The sequence below is a fragment of the Nicotiana tabacum genome, chromosome 11, assembly GCF_000715075.1.
Source record: "Nicotiana tabacum cultivar K326 chromosome 11, ASM71507v2, whole genome shotgun sequence".
Taxonomy (NCBI): Eukaryota; Viridiplantae; Streptophyta; class Magnoliopsida; order Solanales; family Solanaceae; genus Nicotiana; species Nicotiana tabacum.
This window is the reverse complement of record NC_134090.1, coordinates 104,136,244-104,155,513: the sequence shown is the minus strand read 5'-3', so window position 1 is coordinate 104,155,513 and position 19,270 is coordinate 104,136,244. Positions and strand designations below refer to the sequence as shown.

General features: G+C 41.1%; 1 long non-coding RNA gene across 1 annotated transcript; it reads left to right on the top strand.

Annotated features, from left to right (window-relative positions):
• Nucleotides 1–1,531: 1,531 nt before the first annotated feature.
• LOC142166330 (uncharacterized) lies at nucleotides 1,532–7,614 on the top strand. The gene is made up of 2 exons (XR_012696665.1): nucleotides 1,532–1,768; nucleotides 7,225–7,614. It is a non-coding gene; the product is annotated as an uncharacterized LOC142166330 (long non-coding RNA).
• Nucleotides 7,615–19,270: the final 11,656 nt, after the last annotated feature.

Sequence of the window (19,270 nt, the reverse complement as noted above, 5' to 3'; positions counted from 1 at the left end):
ATCCGACTGAGACGTCATAATCATAAGGTATGTGTATAAATTCTTGTGTTGGGTTATTAAGTTTCTACGGGGAGAGTTGGTAGTGATGTTTGTACACGATGAAATCTGGGAGACTGATTTCTCCTCAATTGAACACTTCGAAGGATGATCCCGGGAGCCGGGATCTCGGGCTGGTCACTTCCTGCAAGATCGAGAGGCATTCCGCCAAGGATAATGTCGGCCAAAGCCTCAGCGAATGCAGGTATCTCTCAAAGAATGCACCCGGGGTCGATCAGGATTATTCAAGCAGCTCGGTATCGGCCCACGCACACATCGCGGAGTTAGTCGGTTGTCCCATCCAATTTCCTGCATCACGCAACGTATCTTGTACTAAGATTGGACTCCCCCATTTTCTATAAAAGAGGAATCACTAACACCCTGCAAAGGCAGAGCTCCAATTATTCTACAAAAGGGCAATAATATCTTCTCTCTCTCCTTCTCCTCTGTAATTCACTTGTCCTCACCGGTTCGAAGTCATTTAGCTTTGTTATCTTCTTGTCTATTCATTATTTGTCACGTGATATTGTCCTGAAGTCACCTCGAGATTCATCGTTTTATTACTTGTTCTTCGTCATATAGCTTAGTATTGGCCATAAAGAGCCTTGTTTAATTATATCTTCAACTATTATCCCATCCCTGACTATCCCCGATAGCTCGAGCTCGACCCCAACCTCCTTCATCGATCAGACCTATGTCCGGGCATCAGGCCCTGCGGTTCGATTATCATCCCGTTTTAGCTTGTATTTAATCTTTAAACTCCATATTATTATCATCAACTGCTCTAACAACTAGCTCGGGAATAGATCATGTATTTTTAGAATTTCATTTGCAAATTTAATTGTTGTTACCATTTTCACAATAAACAGTGTTGTTACAGAGACGACCATGCCGAAGTTATATAGATCACGGGGAGTTGAACATTCGAGGACGAATGTTTCTAAGGGGGGAAGGATGTTACATCTCGCGTTTTCGTGCGTTAAAATTTCGTTTTCAGTTAGCCGACATAGACTTAGGGATGAGATCATCTTGACATTAACGTACTTACGCTATTTATAGAAGCGATAATAATTGTTATGAAGGATAAAGGGGTACACGGATTAAAGAAAACGAGTTTCATTGAAAGTGAAAATTTTGGAATAAAATACGGGTCGAGCGATAATACTCGATAATTATGAACTAGTACCATGCAAGGTACCATGTGAGCACGGTAGTATAATATATAAAGTATATATGAAGTATTTTAAAAATAAATAGAATTTTAAGTAATTCGGGGTAATTTTTAAATTATGCGGGAAATTAGTTAATTACCGGATAACGGAATATTACCCGGTTAACTAATAAGTGGGTAAAGATTTCTAATCTTCAACCACTCTCCACGTGGCACATGGCCACTAATTAAGAGAAATGACTCATAACAAATGGTAAGTAGTTGTCAACCTAAGAATAAATGGGCATCTAATAAAGCAAGACTTATAACAAGTCTTGGAAAAAGAGGAACCAAAAACGTTACTATCCTAAATAATACCCTATCCTTCTTGATTTGAATGTTTCAAAGGACAGAAGGCTTAAAATCTGTTCAAACAACATTCAATGAAGCTGAAGCAAAATATCATTCAAGGATTTCAACAAAAATGCAGAAGCTAATTTCGTTCAAGGATTTCAAAAAGCAGAAGCTTAATCCGATTTTTGGAGTTCTAAAGAATATTATACGCAGTTTTTCCTACTCCAGGTATGTTAAGATTCTCCCTTCATTCTTTTGGCATGGTCCAAATTATACTGAAAAAACGAGTAAACACACAGTTTCTATAGATTACTCTATTCATAGAAATAGTAGGGTTATCTATATTCTTGATTCCCCATGAAAAATATTATTATCTTCTGTTTGTGGGTCTCAAAATAATAAACAGTTGAAAAAATATTTATCCAAAAGGAATACTGAGATTATTACGTATTTTTCATGAATTTCACTCATTTATACATGTGTATTGACCCATGACCAAATGGCATTATATACGCGTATATATGTATATTATATTTATATGGGATACGGGAAAAAGGTTACGTCGTTATATAGCATCCACCACCTGATCAGCTGGTATATGATGATGATAATGTTGCCCACAGTGGCTAAAATATGACTCAGACGGCATTATATATGCGTATATAATGTCATGGGCTGCTTTCCAGACATGCCCCATGACCTCTTGGCCGCCCCCCATGGCGGCCTAGAAAGCCTCACAATGCCTAGCGCCATGGTCGGCCCCGTGGTCTTGGCTGCGCCAAGTGACAAGCGTGCATGTGCCTTTGTCGCCCCACCGATGCCTCTCGCCAGCGTCCAATGGCTAGCCAATGACAACAGCGTCGCGCGCCCTGACAGTGCCGCGCGCGCAGATCCTGATGCCTCGCCAGCGCCCAGCTGCAGGCCCATTCCAGCAACGCCTCGTGCACAGACCCCTGATGCCAAGCACCAGCGCCTAGCCTCAGGCCAACACAACAAGTGTCGCGCGCGCCCACAGCACTGCGCGCGCAGACCCTGATCCGCAAGACAAAATTGCTGCCATCGGACTTAGTTCTACATTGTAATAAACTAAGTCCTTTTCATTGTAATTATAGGCTAGTTTACATCATTTTCACTCAGTGTGCTTCTATGGCTTTATTAGGACTAGTCTTGCAACTTTGGTTTATTTTTTTTAAGCATTATTAGGGGGATCAAGCAATCAAACATTTTCAAGCAATCAATTTTCTGTACTGGTGCCTCTCCCCCTCGACACCGCATCTTTGTAATCAGCATTTCATTCATCAATAAAATCATCATCATCATTCAAAACCTAATTCTCTCTCAGCTTCCGCAATTGCTCGTGACATTGGTTTTCCCGCACGGCACTGACAATCTAGTCTAGCGTGCGGAGGGGACCTCATTGGCGGACAACAACCTCACTGACATCGGTTGCTTAGCCTTACGTTGCCCTTCCAAAGAACATCAGGAAGGTGTTGCGTAACAGTTGGTATCAGAGCCTAGGCTCGACATCGGACGAGGGAACACAGTTTCCATCATCGTCATTTCTGACCATGGTGAATCATGGGGAGCGCCTCGCATCCCTAGAAGAGACGGTTGACCGATTACGATCCATCGTGGATACGGTGCCTGATCAAAACAACAACCTAGTGCAAAGGTTGGACGACCTGGACCGCCGAATGCGGCAGGCAAAAAATGACATTGCAAACATCAGTCGTGACTCTGACGATGACCGACAAACTGTAGCCATTGAAACTGCCAATATTCATGGCAAATTTGAGGACCTCCAACAGGAGCGTGCCGACTATTTAGCCCATCAGCAACAAGAGGCAGACAAACTAACTTCCATGCAGCAAACCATAGACGACTTGACAGGCAAGCTCAATGTTGTCAATGCTTCCCTGTAGAGCCTACTTCGAGGAGGCGATAACCACATCAGGGGTGCAGCAAACCTCACCCCCATTCCACAAAAGCTTAAGATACTGGAGCCAAAGTCATACGACGGATCCCGGGATGCTAAAGAAGTGGAAAACTTCATCTTCGACATCGAACAATACTTCGATGTCGTGGGCCATTTGGAAGAATCCAAAAAGGTAGAGACTGTTTCCATGTATCTTCAGGGCGATGCCAAACTTTGGTGGCGGGTCAAATACGAAGCCATCAAGGCCGGTGAGGATACTCTTCAGACATGGGATGAATTGAAAGCAGTCATACGCCTGCAATTCTTCCCCAAAAATGTGGAATACAATGCAAGGAGAAAGATACGGGAGCTCCGCCACACCAGATCAGTGCAGGAGTATGTGCGCGAATTCTCCGCACTCATGCTAAACATACGCGACATGGGGGACAAAGACAAACTCTTCGCATTCATAGAAGGTTTGAAACCTCATGCCTGTATGGAACTACAGAGACAACGGGTAGACACCCTGCCCAAGGCCATTCAAGCTATAGAATGCCTTGGAGATTATCATTTGGGAACTCAGAACGACAGGCCTCAGCCGTCTGTCCGAGGGGGATTCAACGGGAACCATCCCAGCAATGGTGGCCCAAGCAAAAGTAGGGGAGATCGGAGTGCATCCAAAACTAAGACTCCTCTCTCCAGCAGCAATAGTGATGCATCCATCAACAACAATCAGGGGAGAAAGCCTCCCTCGGAATGCCGTCATTGCGGCGGGGCACATTGGAACAATGAATGCCCAAACATAAAGGTCAATGCTCATCAGACTGTCGAGGATGAGTTAGACGCATCAGACACATCAGAAGAAGACCAGGTAGGCGCCTTCAATGCAATTGTTGGCTCTATCCCGCATGCCTTAGCGGGGACCAGTGTATGTCCTCCTAAGAAAATCACAGTCCCAATCACCAAGAAAGGGAAGGAAAAGATGGACGAGAGGCCTCCTAAACAAGCGAGGACCCTAATGTTTGTCGAATTGAAAGTGAACGGCAAGCCCTTTCACACATTGATAGACACGGGTGCTACCCACAACTACTTGTCTTCAACTCAAGTAGAGCGCCTGGGTCTTGTTGTGCAAAAGAGCAAAGGCCGCGTCAAGGCCATCAACTCGCCTCCCCATACATTGGGTGGAACAGCTACAAATGTCCCAGTGAAACTTGCCCCATACAAAGGAAGCATCGACCTGCGCATCGCAATCATAGATGACTTCGACATGATAGTGGGGTTGGAGTTTATGAGGAAGACCAACACCATACCAGTGCCATATGCCAACATGATCCTGATGTTGGGGGAAAACGGGGCCAAGCCCTGCACCATACCATGCTTTCCCATAAAGATGATCGCTGGAAACATCTCAACCATGCAGTTGAAGAAGGTAGTCAACAGACATGAACCCTTGGTTCTGGCTACTCTTCGCAGCAACAATCAGCTATCATGTCATCGGCCTCAAAAGACTGGTAACGCTCCTCAGTGTGTGAAGACTTGTCAGCCATGCCACAAGGACAAGTCTGATCACTCATCACAGAAGGGACCCTTGCAGCCATTACATGTCCCTCAGAGACCATGGGAAAGTGTTTCCCTCAGATTCATCACGGGATTGCCCCAAGTCGGTAATCTTGCAGCCATCATGGTTGTCATAGATCAGTTTTCAAACTATGCAACCTTCATAGCAGCCCCGCAAAACATCTCAGCAGAAGATACAGCTCGACTCTTCTTCTCGCACATTGTCAAACATTGGGGCCTGCCCAAAGACATTATTAGTAGGCGCGACTCACGCTTCACTAGCAACTTTTGGACCCATCTCTTCAGGTGCTTTGGGTCAACATTGAGTCACAACTCAGACATCCATCCACCATCGGATGGCCAGACAGACCGGTTCGATGACATGCTGGAGGAATATCTCCGCAACTTTGCAACCGAATCACAGAAGCATTGGGTGAAGCTCTTGGATGCTGCTCAACTATGTTTCAATTCTCAAAAGAGCCATTATACAAACAAAAGCCCTTTTGAAATTGTTACCGGACAGCAACCGCTTCTCACGCAAACAGTGAATGCATCAACTATGCCGAAATCTCCTCGAGTTGCCAACTTCTCGAGCGAATGGGAGCGCAACATGGGGATAGTGCGGAGCTATCTCATCAAAGCCCAAGAGCGGGAAAAAGGATTCACCGAACAAAAGCTTTGCTTTGCCCAACATAAAGCAGGGGATAAAGTAATGTTATGCATCCCAAAGCGATACTTGTTTGCAGAGAGGACCCATGACCCTCGCCTGCAACAAAAATACATCGGGCCCCTGCCCATCAAAAAACGCATTGGGAAGTCCACATACCAGGTGAGAACTCTATCCTGGTGGAAGATCCATCCAGTCTTCCATGTCAGTCGCATGAAATCATTGCATCGCTACAACATCAAGCTCAAAGAACAGAGGGGCGCAGACCTCCCATCCAACAACCACCAGAATCATCATCATCATCATCATCATCATAAGGCTCCGAGGATGGTGCCAACTCAGGTGGGGGAAAATGTCATGGGCTGCTTTCCAAACACGCCCATGACCCCTTGGTAGCGCCCTATGGCAGCCTAGCAAGCCTCACAATGCCTAGCGCCATGGACGGCCCCGTGGTCTTGGTTGCGCCAAGTGACAAGCGCGCATTCGCCTCTGTCACCTCACCGATGCCTCTCGCCAGCGCCCAGTGGCTGGCCAATGACAACAGCGTTGTGTGCCCTTACAATGTCGCACGCGCAGATCCTGATGCCTCGCCAGCGCCCAGCTATAGGCCCATTCCAGCAACGCCTCGCGTACAGACCCTGATGCCAAGCACCAACACCCAGCCTCAGGCCAACACAGCAAGTGTCGCGCACGCCCACAGCACCGCGCGCGCAGACCTTGACCCGCAAGACAAAGTTGCTGCCATCGAATTTAGTTCTATATTGTAATAAACTAAGTCCTTTTCATTGTAATTATAGGCTAGCTTACATCATTTTCATTCAGTATGCTTCTACAGCTTTATTAGGACTAGTCTTGCAACTTTGGTTTATTTTTTAAGCATTATTAGGGGGATCAAGCAATCAAACATTTTCAAGCAATCAATTTTTTGTACTAGTGTCTCTCCCCCTCGACACCGCATCTTTGTAATCAGCATTTCATTCATCAATAAAATCATCAGCATCATTCAAAACCCAATCCTCTCTCAGCTTCCGCAATTGCTCGTTACATTGATTTTCCCGTACGACACTGACAATCTAGTCTAGCGTGCGGATGAGACCTCATTGGCAGACAGTAACCGCACTGACATCGGTTGTTTAGCCTTACGTTTCCCTTCCAAAGAACATCAGGAAGGCGTTGCGTAACATATATTTATGTATTATGTATATGGGATATGGGAAGAGGTTATGGCATTATATACGCACCATCACCTGATGAGCTGGTATATGTTGATGATGTGCCCACAGTGGCCGAGACAATATGATGGGATGCTCCTAGTGGCTTGATGGTATTATGTACACCCATACCTATGCATGACACGACATTTATATGCATCTGTATCACGTTATAAACGTTTTAGAATTTACAAAGTTATTCAGATTTAAAGACATGTTTCTATATTCCATGTTTCATCTATGCCTGTCACATACTAATTTTCATGCCTTATATACTCAATACATTTTTTGTACTAATGCCCTATTTCACGGGGCCTGCGTTTCATACCCGCAGGTACAGGTAGGCAAGCTGATGGTCCCCCTTCTTAGGATCCCTTATCAGCAAGAGTTGGCATGCTCCATTTGATCCGAAGCTGCTTTTGATTTTTGTACGATATATATATATATATATATATATATATATATATATATATATATATATATATATGTGTGTGTGTGTGTGTGTGTGTGTGTGTGTGTGTGTGTGTGGGTATGACGTGGCTCAGTCCCGTCTTTGTACATTTATGTTTCTGTTAGAGGTCTGTGGACAATATGTCTAGTTGGGTTTTATATAGCCTTGTCGGCTTTTAGTTTTGGATGTATAGTTATCTATAGTAGCCTTGCCGTCTCGCCCACTGTATTCTGCATGTATACGTACATATGCCTTGTTGGCATATTTCCTTCATATGTGTTATTTTCGTAGTTCAGCAGATGTTATACAGATTCATATCCTATACGCATAATTAGGGGTGTTTGATAGGTAGGACTCAGGCACCCATCGCGGCCCAACAGTTTGGGTCGTGACACATTTACTCTATATTTCCCCCATGTCTGTTATGTGCTTACTTATGTACCTTACATACTTAGTACCTTATTTGTATTGACGTCCCTTTTTTGCTTGGGGACACTGTGTTTCATGCCCACAGGTCCAGATAGACAGGTCGACAGCCCTCCAATTAGGCTATCAGCTCAGCGGAAGATGTTGGTGCGCTCCATTTGTTTCAGAGTTGCTTGTTTAGTTAGTATGAGTTAGATGTGTATTGTTTGGTATGGCGGGACTCTGTCCCGACCTTTATGAAAATTATGTATTCTTAGAGGCTTGTAGACAGATATCGTGCACGTAAAAGGTTGTATGGCCTTGTCGACCTATATTCAGTGTTCAAGTGGTTATTTTGGTCTTAGAATCCCATATGTATTATGTATAAGTTGGCATTACCTGTTGTATTCTACCTATTTTATGGCAGCCTCTCCGGCTCAGTTATTTATGATAGTATGACATGAAAAGATACGTTACATTGGTACTCGGTTGAGTAAGGTACCGGGTGCCCGTCGCGGCCCATCGGTCTGGGTCGTGACAAAGGAGATCCATGCCAGGGGCTTTGATCTCTCGGAAGAGATAAAGCATGCAAAGGCAAACGAATATGACGCTAAGTTCCTTCTATTCGATGCTGAATATAGCGAGGAAGAGGTCGACGGGCCATAGTCCCCGAGGGGGACATAGATTAGGCCTTTTTTTCTGATTTTGTGTATAGTGCCTTTAAAGAACATTGTAAATGGCGCTTTGTATTTTTTCACATATACATATAAAAGGAAGCCTTGCGGTTTCATTTTTCGTGCACTTTCCTTTGATTCGATGTTTGTCAGTCATTAGCCAGATGAATTGGTCTTCGAGTTAAAAAGAACCCTTAGGTTTATAGTACGACCCTGGGGTTCGTGGGGATAGCCCGTAGGCTCTTACGCGTTTGGTCGATACGACCTTTTAGTATAAGCCGGCGTTTGAGCTCTTATGTTTTTACTCTTAAGCATATTCAGTTAACTGTTTCGGGTTCAGTTTCCAAGTCAGGTTTCGACTCGAGCTCATTGACCCTTAAATTTTTGAATTTAAAGCTTGCCCTTAGGCTCTTACATGTTAGGTCGGTACAACCTCTCATATGGGCTGGCGGCAGTGGCTCTTATGCATTGAGTCGGTACGACCTCTAATATAGGCTTTATTTTCCCCCCGTTAAGGAATTTTTGAAATTGTGTTTGCCTGACTCTTTGACGGTTCGATAAAAACCTCAATTGTGAGTCATTATGTGGTGATGAACGAGCAACTCGGGACGTTTACTCGGTGGCTGAGTGTTTTGAAGCCTATAGTTTGGAGCTGACATGGTCGAAGCTCTTTTGCCTATGTCGACGGTAGCCTATTTAACCGGTTCTTTTCGAAGTACTTTCAAAGTAATTGAAGACCTGTGATTTTATAGCGATGGTCGGGCATCCCCGAGTCACGTTAGTTTGGCCGGAGCCTTATGACTGTAGTCATTTATGTTTGGCCGTAGCCTTTTAGTTCTCGAATGAAGTAGTTTTGGCATCTATATATGCCATTTTAGGGGTCTTACAAGTTCGAATATATAGCCTTAACTTTAAGGCCGGGATAATGCCTTTTTGTATGGTCTCATAATTTTTATATGCCTTACTTGAGGTCATACAGTTTTGGTTAAGTATGGTTCATGCCTTGCTTGAGGTCTTACAATTTTGGTTACTTGGTACAAGTATGGTTCATGCCTTGCTTAAGGTCTTACAATTTTTGGTGTTGCCTTATAAAGGTCTTACGAGGTAGAGGTTGCCCATATGGGGTCTTATACCTCGGGTTTTGATAAGTCGATGGGATGGCAATTGGCGGCAGTCCCCGAGACATTGAAAGTTTTCTTGGCTCTGGAGCCGTTTTTGTAGACTTGACATTGCCTCATTGAGGGCTTACGAGTTTGAAGCTTCCGACCCGGGGGTCATATAGTTTTGAGTTTTTTACGACATTTCCCGAGTATTGGGGACGTTTTTGGCTTCTGGAGCCATTTTGTAACCTTGATGTTGCCTCAATGAGGGCTTACAAGTTCGAAGCTTCCGACCTAGAGTTCATACGGCTTTGAGTTTTTGACGTCAGTGCCCGAGTGTTTGGGACGTTTTTTGGCTCTGGAGCCGTTTTTGTAAAAAATACCAAACTTCTTTGAAATGCGCAATGTTTTGATGGAGGGGAAAGTATTCTTTGATTACTTGGTACAAGTATACATGTTTTTGATGTCAAGGTCTCGGTTATTCTATACGGATACGATTCGTTCGACCGTTTTGCCCGGTACATCATTTTCCTATCGAGACCCTATTTAGCATGTCTTGACTTCTCTGAGGAGGTGACCTTTCGGGGGGATGCCCCCCCCCCCCCCAGTATTTGAGGTTGATTGAAGAGAAGCCTTGAATACTTGTTGAGTCTTCCTTAGGTAGCATATGGATGTTGCTTTGTTAAAAACCTTATCGGTAAAACCCTTGTTGGGATAAAAACCCGGCCGAAGGAAAAGAGTGCAACGCATGCTTTTGGAACCTAAGGCCTTAAAGTTGGAAAGTGCTTCAACTGTTTCGATTGGATACTAGCACATAGGTTAGTATAGAATGTAACTAAAAAAGGAGATGATTATACCTTAGTGTCGTCGGTGCCTTGGGCCTCGATATGCTTCGATGGTTTGTTCTGGGGACGCAGTATGGTCCTTTACTTGTTTAGTCAGGTGTAGCCGAGAATATAACTTGTTATTGCTATTTTACTGTTTGCTTATTCGTTGGCTCCTTCGATGGTGGAGGTATTGGCGCCGGTTCCACATCGTGCACCGCAAACATCTCTTTTGCTGCATGTTGTTCCCCGTAGACGGTTTTTATCCCATTCTTTGTCAGAAATTTCATCATTTGATAGAGGGTGGATGGTACCGCTCTCATGCAGTGTATCCACGGCCTTCTAAGCAATGTGTTGTACCTTATGTCTCCTTCGATGACATGAAACTTAACATTTTACATTGTGTCAGCCATGTTGACCGGGAGGGTGATTTCTCCTTTTGTTATTTCGCTTGCCATTTTGAATCCTTTGAGGACTCGAGAGGCGGGCACAATCTAGCCGAGCAGTCCGAGCTTCTCCACCACCCTCGACCTGATAATGTTGGTCGAGCTACATGGATCCACAAGCACACGCTTAATTTGAAATGTATTTACAAGGAAAGAAATTACCAATGCATCGTTATGAGGATGAGATAGAGCCTCGATGTCTTCATCGCTGAATGTGAGGGCGTCCTCAGGTATATAACCTCGAGTTTGCTTTTCCCTGGTAATGGATATTTTTGTTCTCCTGACCATGGGATCTTGTGGAGCGTCGATGCCCCCAAAGATCATGTAGATTACATGTTGTGGCTCATCTATTTCATTCTTCTTGGTTGCCTCTCTTTCCCGGAACTAATTTTTGGCACGGTCGCTAAGGAATTCTCGAAGGTGACCTTTGCTGAGTAGTCGGGCTACTTCTTCCCGGAGTTGTCGGCAATCCTCGGTCCTGTGACCGTGTGTGCCATGAAATTCACACATTAAGTTGTGGTTCCTTTGCGAAGGATCTGATTGTACAGGCCTTGGCCACCTGGTGTCTCTGATTTTACCGATGGCAAATACAATGTCTGAAATGGCAACGTTGAAGTTGTATTCCGACAAGTAGGGTGCCTCCGTCGGCCATGTGCGCCTAACAAATCCATCTTTGCTAATGAGTCCTCGAGGATTCTGGCCTCGATCCATCCTTTGGTGATTGCGGGGTATGTTGCGCCTTGGGGCGTTTATTCTATCTTTAGTGTATGGTTGGTATCTTTCTTTGTTTGGCTTTGGATCCTTTACCGGAAGCCTGCTAGGATATACCGAGCCTAAGGGAACTCCTAGTTGGTCGTCTCCTAGTTGGTCGTCTCCGACCAAGTCACGACGGGATATTCGACTAAGTTCTGCTTCAGCTGCTTTGAAGCTACTAAGCTTCGCTCGTTCAAACCTTGAGTGAAGGCCTGCACTGCCCAGTCATCGGAGACTAGTGGTAGTTCCATCCGTTCCATTTGAAAGCGAGATACAAACTCTCGCAGCATCTCGTTCTCCCTCTGCTTGATTTTGAAGACGTCGGATTTCCTTGTAGCTACCTTAATGGCACCAGGATGTGCCTTTATGAAGGACTCTGCTAGCATGGCAAACGAATCTATCGAGTTTGGGGCTAGGTTGTGATACCACATCATCTCCCCTTTTGAAAGTGTCTCTCCAAACTTTTCTAGTAGGACGGATTCGATCTCATCGTCCTTTAGGTCAATGCCTCTCACTGCACAAGTGTAAGCATGACGTGCTCGTTGGGGTCCGAAGTTTCATTGTACTTCATAAGGTCGGGCATTCTGAACTTCTTTAGAATGGGTTTTGGAGTCACTTCGTGTGGGAACGACTTTCGTACGAACTTCTTTGAATCTACACCCTTCAGGATCGGGGGTGCGCCCGGAATTTGATCGACCCTAGAATTGTAGGTCTCTACCTTCTTGTCGTTGGCTTCTATCTTCTTCTCGCCCGACTCGATCCTCTTTGTGAGGTCCTCGAGTATCTTTATAATGGCGGGGTCGGCTGCCGACCCGTTGTTGCTTGATCTTTCTGGTACCTGCTCGGCTTGGGGAGCCATTTCCGGTGCTACCGTGCTGGGAGTTTTCTGGTGGCTTTGCAGCTGAGCAATCGCCAGTTGTTGTGCCTGTAACATCTCGAAGATGACGTGAAGGCTAACCTCTTATTCTTCCTGAGCCGGGGTTTTTTGGGCTTCTTGTTGGTTTTCTTGATGTATACTCTTGTTGGTGTGGGAGCTTATCTCGATGTGTTGACCGTTGTGCGAGACCACATCCATTGGAATTGGTTCTAGTATATCCTCAGGGTTTCGTGGTGGTACACCTACACCTGAAACAGCTACACTATTTTCTCCATGGTACTCAAGACTGTTGTTTTCATGTGCGTTTACTGAGTTAGATATTTTGACCTAAAATCAAAGATCTTGGACAAGAAAAAGTGTGAAAGATAACTTGTGTTATGTAGTAAACTAGCAAGAAAATAATCACTATTATTTTTAGCCCCACGGTGGGCACCAAACTGTTTACCTTAAAAATGCTAATAACATTTAAATTTGATTTTGTGGTTCTAAAAATATGTGATCTATTTTTATGCTAGTTGTTAGGAAATATATGCTAAGCGGAAGATTAGAAAATAAGATAATAGTTTGTAGATAGTGTAATAGTCAAATCGAATGGCTGGAAATCGGGGCCTCGAGCTTGCGTATACGGGGCCTCGAGATCGAGTTGGATGCCCGGCTAAGGGCAGTTAATGGAGGATTAACAGTTATGATAAATTTGATGGTGGCTCTTTATGACCAATAATGAGCAATAAATGAAGAACAATTAATGAAATGTAGTAAATATAAGTAAGACAATAAATGTAAGCAATATGATCAAACAGAGAGTATGTTTGAGTTAGAGAGCAGAGAATGTTCTTATATTGAATGTAGTGTGTAAAATATTGTGACTTGTCTACAAAATGACCAGGATCCCCTTTATATATCAAGGGGAACCCTAACATAGTACAAAGTGCATTTATTACAAAGACACGTGGAGGAAGCAGTCATTTAATGCCATGGTACAGGCACATACTAGCTTGTCAGTCTCAATCAAGTACCTAGGGAACTTCCCGTTTCTCCATCATAGCTGTCGATCCACATTGTCCCATAGTCGGGCATTTGGAAATCCTACGAGGTTGTAACCAGAGGCAGCTCAAAATATTGGAGGCCTAAAGCCAAACATTATTAGGAGGCCTCAAACTTTAAAAGAAATTCACATTGATTAATTTGATTAATGCTTTATAGTTGACATATGTGCACCCTGATAAATAATAAAAAGTAATAGGCTACTATGAGGTAACATATATATATATGGTTTTGCTAACATACTACACAGTTGAGTTGTAGTAGGTTAGCATTGTATACATATTTGCTTTCCTTAAAAAAACCCTAATACAATACCACCAATGAATAAATGAGATGGATATTTTTGGCTTTCCACCAAAACCTAAACCTAGTTCCCGTTTTTTCCTTTCTTCCTTACATGTTGTTCCCCCCATGAAGAAAAGCTTGAGGCATCTGAATATCTTACAATTTTTTTGCTTTCTATCATTCTCTCTTCTTAATTTTTAGATAGTCTCTGTAGAAATTAAGATTTGGATTCTTTAGATTTAGTATGAACATTTTGGATTCATTATAATTTCTGCCAAGATTTTTGGAGTAAAAAAGATATGAAACAAACCCAGCAAAAAGCATTGGCATCTGCTCGTCAATGGTGTCACCAGCCGCAGCCCGCAAGCATAAAACTGGTCAATCGATTAAAGACAAAACACAATCTCTTTTCTTGAAAGTGTTTATAAATTTGAGCTAAATAATTTTCTCTCCTCCATTTTTCAACACCTCTTTTCCTTGAAAATTATCTTTGAGAAAGAAAAAGTTAGAATAATAGAACATGATTCTAGAAGCTTATAATTTGATATCAGAATAAAATTCCATTATTTTAACTTGTTTGTTGTAATGCTTGAGGACTTCAAAATAATTAATTTTTTATAAAAATTTATTCCATGTTTTTTATTCCTTTTTTTTAGAGAATAGACAGCTTAGTAATTAGAGGGAAAAAAGAGAATATAAAATACAAGTTTTATTATGAGTAAAAAAATAAAATATTAATATTAGAATATAAATTAAGTATTAGTAATCATCAATCACATTGACAAAATAATTCTTTTGCTATTTTATGCATATCTTATAATCTTTTACCATAGATAGTTAATATTTCTTAAAGGAAATTACCATAGAATTAATATATTAATTTTAAATCGGGCCCCCAAAATTTTGGGGGCTTAAAGCCATTGCTTTATTTGCTTGGTCCTTGAGCCGACACTGGTTGTACCTCGAGCCCTAGGAAGCGTGCCTCCGAAGCACCATGATGACCACAAAATCGGCCCCTTCGATTTTACCGCATGCACTTTGTTATATAAATACTCTCAATTTTCCTCATTTATACCCAAATCTGATTCGAATACAAAAAACTTTAAGAACAATACTTACTATTATGTTAATTACGCACCAGTCTTGTTCATCAACTTCCTTCTCGTCAAGGATCATTGAGTGAGAATCATATCTCTTTTACTTTCTTTTCATTTCAATGCTTATCTTTACATTCATCTCTTCTGTTTATCCATTTTTGAATCGAATCGATTGCATGTGGCCTAATTTTACAAATTTAATTTCTTTAGTCTAATAATTAAGTTTTAGGTTAAACACGTACAAGAATTATAACCACGTATCAGAAAATAGCATGAGACAGGTAATTGTAAATATAAACGAAATGCCTGTAAGAGCGTAAAGAATACCCATTACTATATTGGGAAATCGCAAACAACCTATTTAGTTACGTATAATTGTACAGATTAATTAAAGATAATCAGTTTTCGAAGAACCATAAAGAATGAAAAGATTTAAGAAAGTATAATAGCATTATGATCAATGAAATGTAATCCTAATTATCAGTTAGATGAGGTGAAATTATAATATTTACCGAAGTGATCCCGGCCACTATAATAAAATAGCTTCATATTATTTATGGTGATTAGTAGAATAATGGCAAAAAAAATTCAGAAGCAGAAACGAATGAGAAATTTAAGAAAACATACAAAAGGAAAGTCAGCATACTCTATATTATTACCAGCATTATCAGTTTTGATCAAAACCCTACACAAAATTAAAATTCCTACATAATGGCTTTCATAATGATTTCAACATTTATAAGTTTTGAATTTTAGAAGGACAATTCAACCTCACCCTGAATAAGAGTATATCTCCAAGATTTATTCTACTTTTGTTTTTTTGGTCCCTATGAGAAAACGTTCATAGGCTTTGTTTCCAAGTAGATATTTTCAATAGACCTATACCTTTTCTTCTTTGGCTTGAGATTAATAACCTCACCAGACTTTGATCCCACATCATGTTGATCACTTTGGTTCTTCCTCTTATTCTTCTTCTCCTTTTCCAGCTTGCTATAAGTAGCATCATCACTTCTCTCGACATTGTCTTCATCTTCGGGGTGCTGAGTTATCTGCATTTTCTTTATCTCTAACTCTGCAGACCCCTCTTGTAATACAACTTTACAACCAAACAACACTAAATCACGCATTTTTCTCTCGTTAATTAATTATAGCTTCCATTCCTACGTTTGTAAAAAAAATGGCTTTTTATTTAAACCAAAACGTGTCTTGCGGGTTTGGAGGGAGAGGGAGAAGCGGGGAGAAGCTGCTGTTTGTGTGCGGTGAAGGCAGGGGGAAGCTTCATGTATTTATACATCTGTGTATATATACGTTTTTTCAATATCTTCTCTATGTTGGTCCGTGTTTGGGTTTGAGAGAATAGAAGAAGTATATGTAGTTACTTTATTTAAGTCAAATTGTATTTTGGGTTTACTTAGTCATCAATCCCGCCGCTAGGGACGCGCTTTGGGTTGCTTTGCGTTTATTGCTTTAGTGTATAGATTTAGGAAGCAGAATGACAATTTGAACCTCGAAATTTTGCAGCTTCTATGTTCTACTTAGGGGTGTCTATGGTTCGGTTCGGTCGGTTATTTTATAAAATTTGTACCATACCAATTTTTCGGTTATTCTATTATATATAACCAAAATTAGACTTTTCGAAACCGTCTCAATCATGTCGGTTTCTCTTCGGTATCGGTACGGTTCAGTTAATTTTCGGTATTTTTTTAATATCATGTAAAATTCACCAGTAGAAGTAGAATTGCAATAACGTAAGTTCTTTTATAGGATTTAGCAAAACTCTCTAGACATTTTTATTGTTTAAAGGGTGATGAATTTAAAAAAAAAATATGGCTATAGTATAGATCCATCAACTATTCTACAACAGCGTAAAAGAAATCAAACAAAGGCAACGAAAATATTAATCACACGAGTTAAAAGATATACCAAGTTGGGACTCAAGAATTTTAAGTCTATAGAAGATTAAATATTCAAAAAAATAAATCTAAATTATATGAAAGGAAACATATTCAATACATTATAGTTTGCTACTCATAATTGCTAGAATACTTTGTGTCTTGCTAATAAAGATACTTGAAATAACTTGGTTTAAGTAGAAGTAGCATAATAGGTTTTAGGAATTAGTATTTTGAGTTTAATTACTTGTTGGTTTGTAATAGTTTTCATAATTCCAAGGCTCAAAGAAAATTTAATGCATTATTATTTTTAAACTTACTAAATAAATATATTTTCTACATGTAAAATTTATTCGGTACAGTTCGGGTTTTTTTCGGTTTATTTTTATAAAATAAAAAACCTACCTTAATTATCGGTGCGGTTATAATTTTATATAAAAACCTACGGTTTCTTAAAAAGAAACCTAAAAATTGGTTCGGTGCGGTATGGTTCGGTCGGTTTGGTCGGTTTTCAAATATCCATTGACACCCCTAGTTCTACTCCTTCCGTCCCAATTTATGTTTAATTATTTTTAAATAAGAAAATATGACATATTTTTTAAGATATGCTAAAAGAAAAGTATAACACATAAATAGATAGAGGGAGTAAAAAAACTATCCTCTATTCTTTTTTCTTTTCTTTTTTTAAATGAAAAGTCTGTCAAAAGCTAGTCCTCTATCTTTATTTATTTTATTTTTTTGTGGATTGTTATTCAAAAGCTTCATAATACTTTTCTAATTTCACATTACATTGGTGTTTTACGACAATAGATATGCGAAATGTAAGAAAGACATGAGCAGTTTTTGAGAAGCAGAAAAAATAACTTCATTCCAAAAGTACTTTTTTGAGAAGTACTTTTGAAAAAAAAAATACACTTAAAAGCAGTTTTCAAAAATGTGGTCAAACGCTAATTACTGTTCAAAAGTGCTTTTCAAATTAATCAACCAAATATAAACTGTTTTTCAACAAAAATACTTTTTTAAAAGTACTTTTGAGAAAAATATTTATCAAAATAAGCTGATTTTAGAAGCTTGGCCAAACATGCTATAAAACTCGTAATAAAGTCAAAAGTTGTATACGGTAAAAATCGGCAGTTCAATTTTATGATCATCAAGGCGTCTCGTAGAGGCTGCCCTCGGAAGGCTCAAAGCTCAACTCGAGGCTCCGACCCCGAAGGTTCCCAGTGATCGACCTTGAGAGTTCTTAGTGATCGACTTCGAGGTAGTGTAAACAACGATCGGCCTCGAGGCAGTGTAAATCAGCGACTACGGTAGATCGACGTGAGGTTCCCAAGGCACGTGACTAGAGCTGACAAAGTCTATCAGGCTAGTCCAAACCCGTATCATGGCATTAGATGGTTGTACCAGCCCCATATCTTTGTAATAAATGCATTTGTACAATGTTGGGATTCCCCCTCATATATAACATATATAAAGGAGATCCTTGTCATTTTGTAAAGGGGATCTGATACTCAATACTGAATATACAAGAACATTCTCTCTGCTTCATAACTTAGCATATTCTCTTGATCTCATTTCTTACATTTATTGCTTCATTTGTTGTGTTCTATTTATTGTTCTTCATCTATTGCTCATTATTGGTCATAAAGAGCCGCTATTGAATTTATCATAACTGTTAATCCTCCATCGACCGCCCTTAGTCGGGCATCCGACTCGACCTCATGGCCCCATGCACACAAGCTCGAGGCCCCGATTCCCAGCCATTTTGTTTGATTATTATACTATCTATAAGTTATTGTCTTATTCTTTCTAATCTTTCACTTAGCATCTATTGCCTAACAACTAGCATAAAAATAGATCACATATTTTTAGAACCACAAAATCAAATCTAATTGTTATTACCATTTTCAAGGTAAATAGTTTGGCGCCCACCGTGGGGATAAAAATAATAGTGATTGTTTTTTTGCTGGTTTAATACATAACACAAGTTATCTTTCACGCCTTTTCTTGTCCAAGAATCTTTGATTTTAGGTCAGAATGTCTAACTCAGTGAATGCACGCGAAAATAATGGCCTTGAGGACCATGGAGAAAATGGTGTAGCTGTTCCAGGTATTGGTGCACCACCACGAAACTCTGAGGACGCAACGGAACCAATCCCTGCGGATGTGGTCTCACGCGATGCCCAACACGTCGATATAAGCTCTCATACTAACATGAGCGTACACCAAGGATATCAACAAGAAGTCCAGAAAACCCAGCTATGGAAGAACGGTAGGTTAGACTTCATGTTATTTTTGAAATGTTGTAGGCACAACAACTGGCAATTGCTCAACTGCAAAGCCACCAGATAACTCCCAGCACGGTAGCACCGGAAACGGCTCCCCAAGCCGAGCAGGTACTAGAAAGATCAAGCGACAACAGGTCGGCAACCTACCCCGCTATCATAAAGATGCTCGAAGACCTCACAAAGAGGATCGACTCGGGCGAGAAGAAGATAGAAGCCAACGACAAGAAGGTAGAGACCTACAATT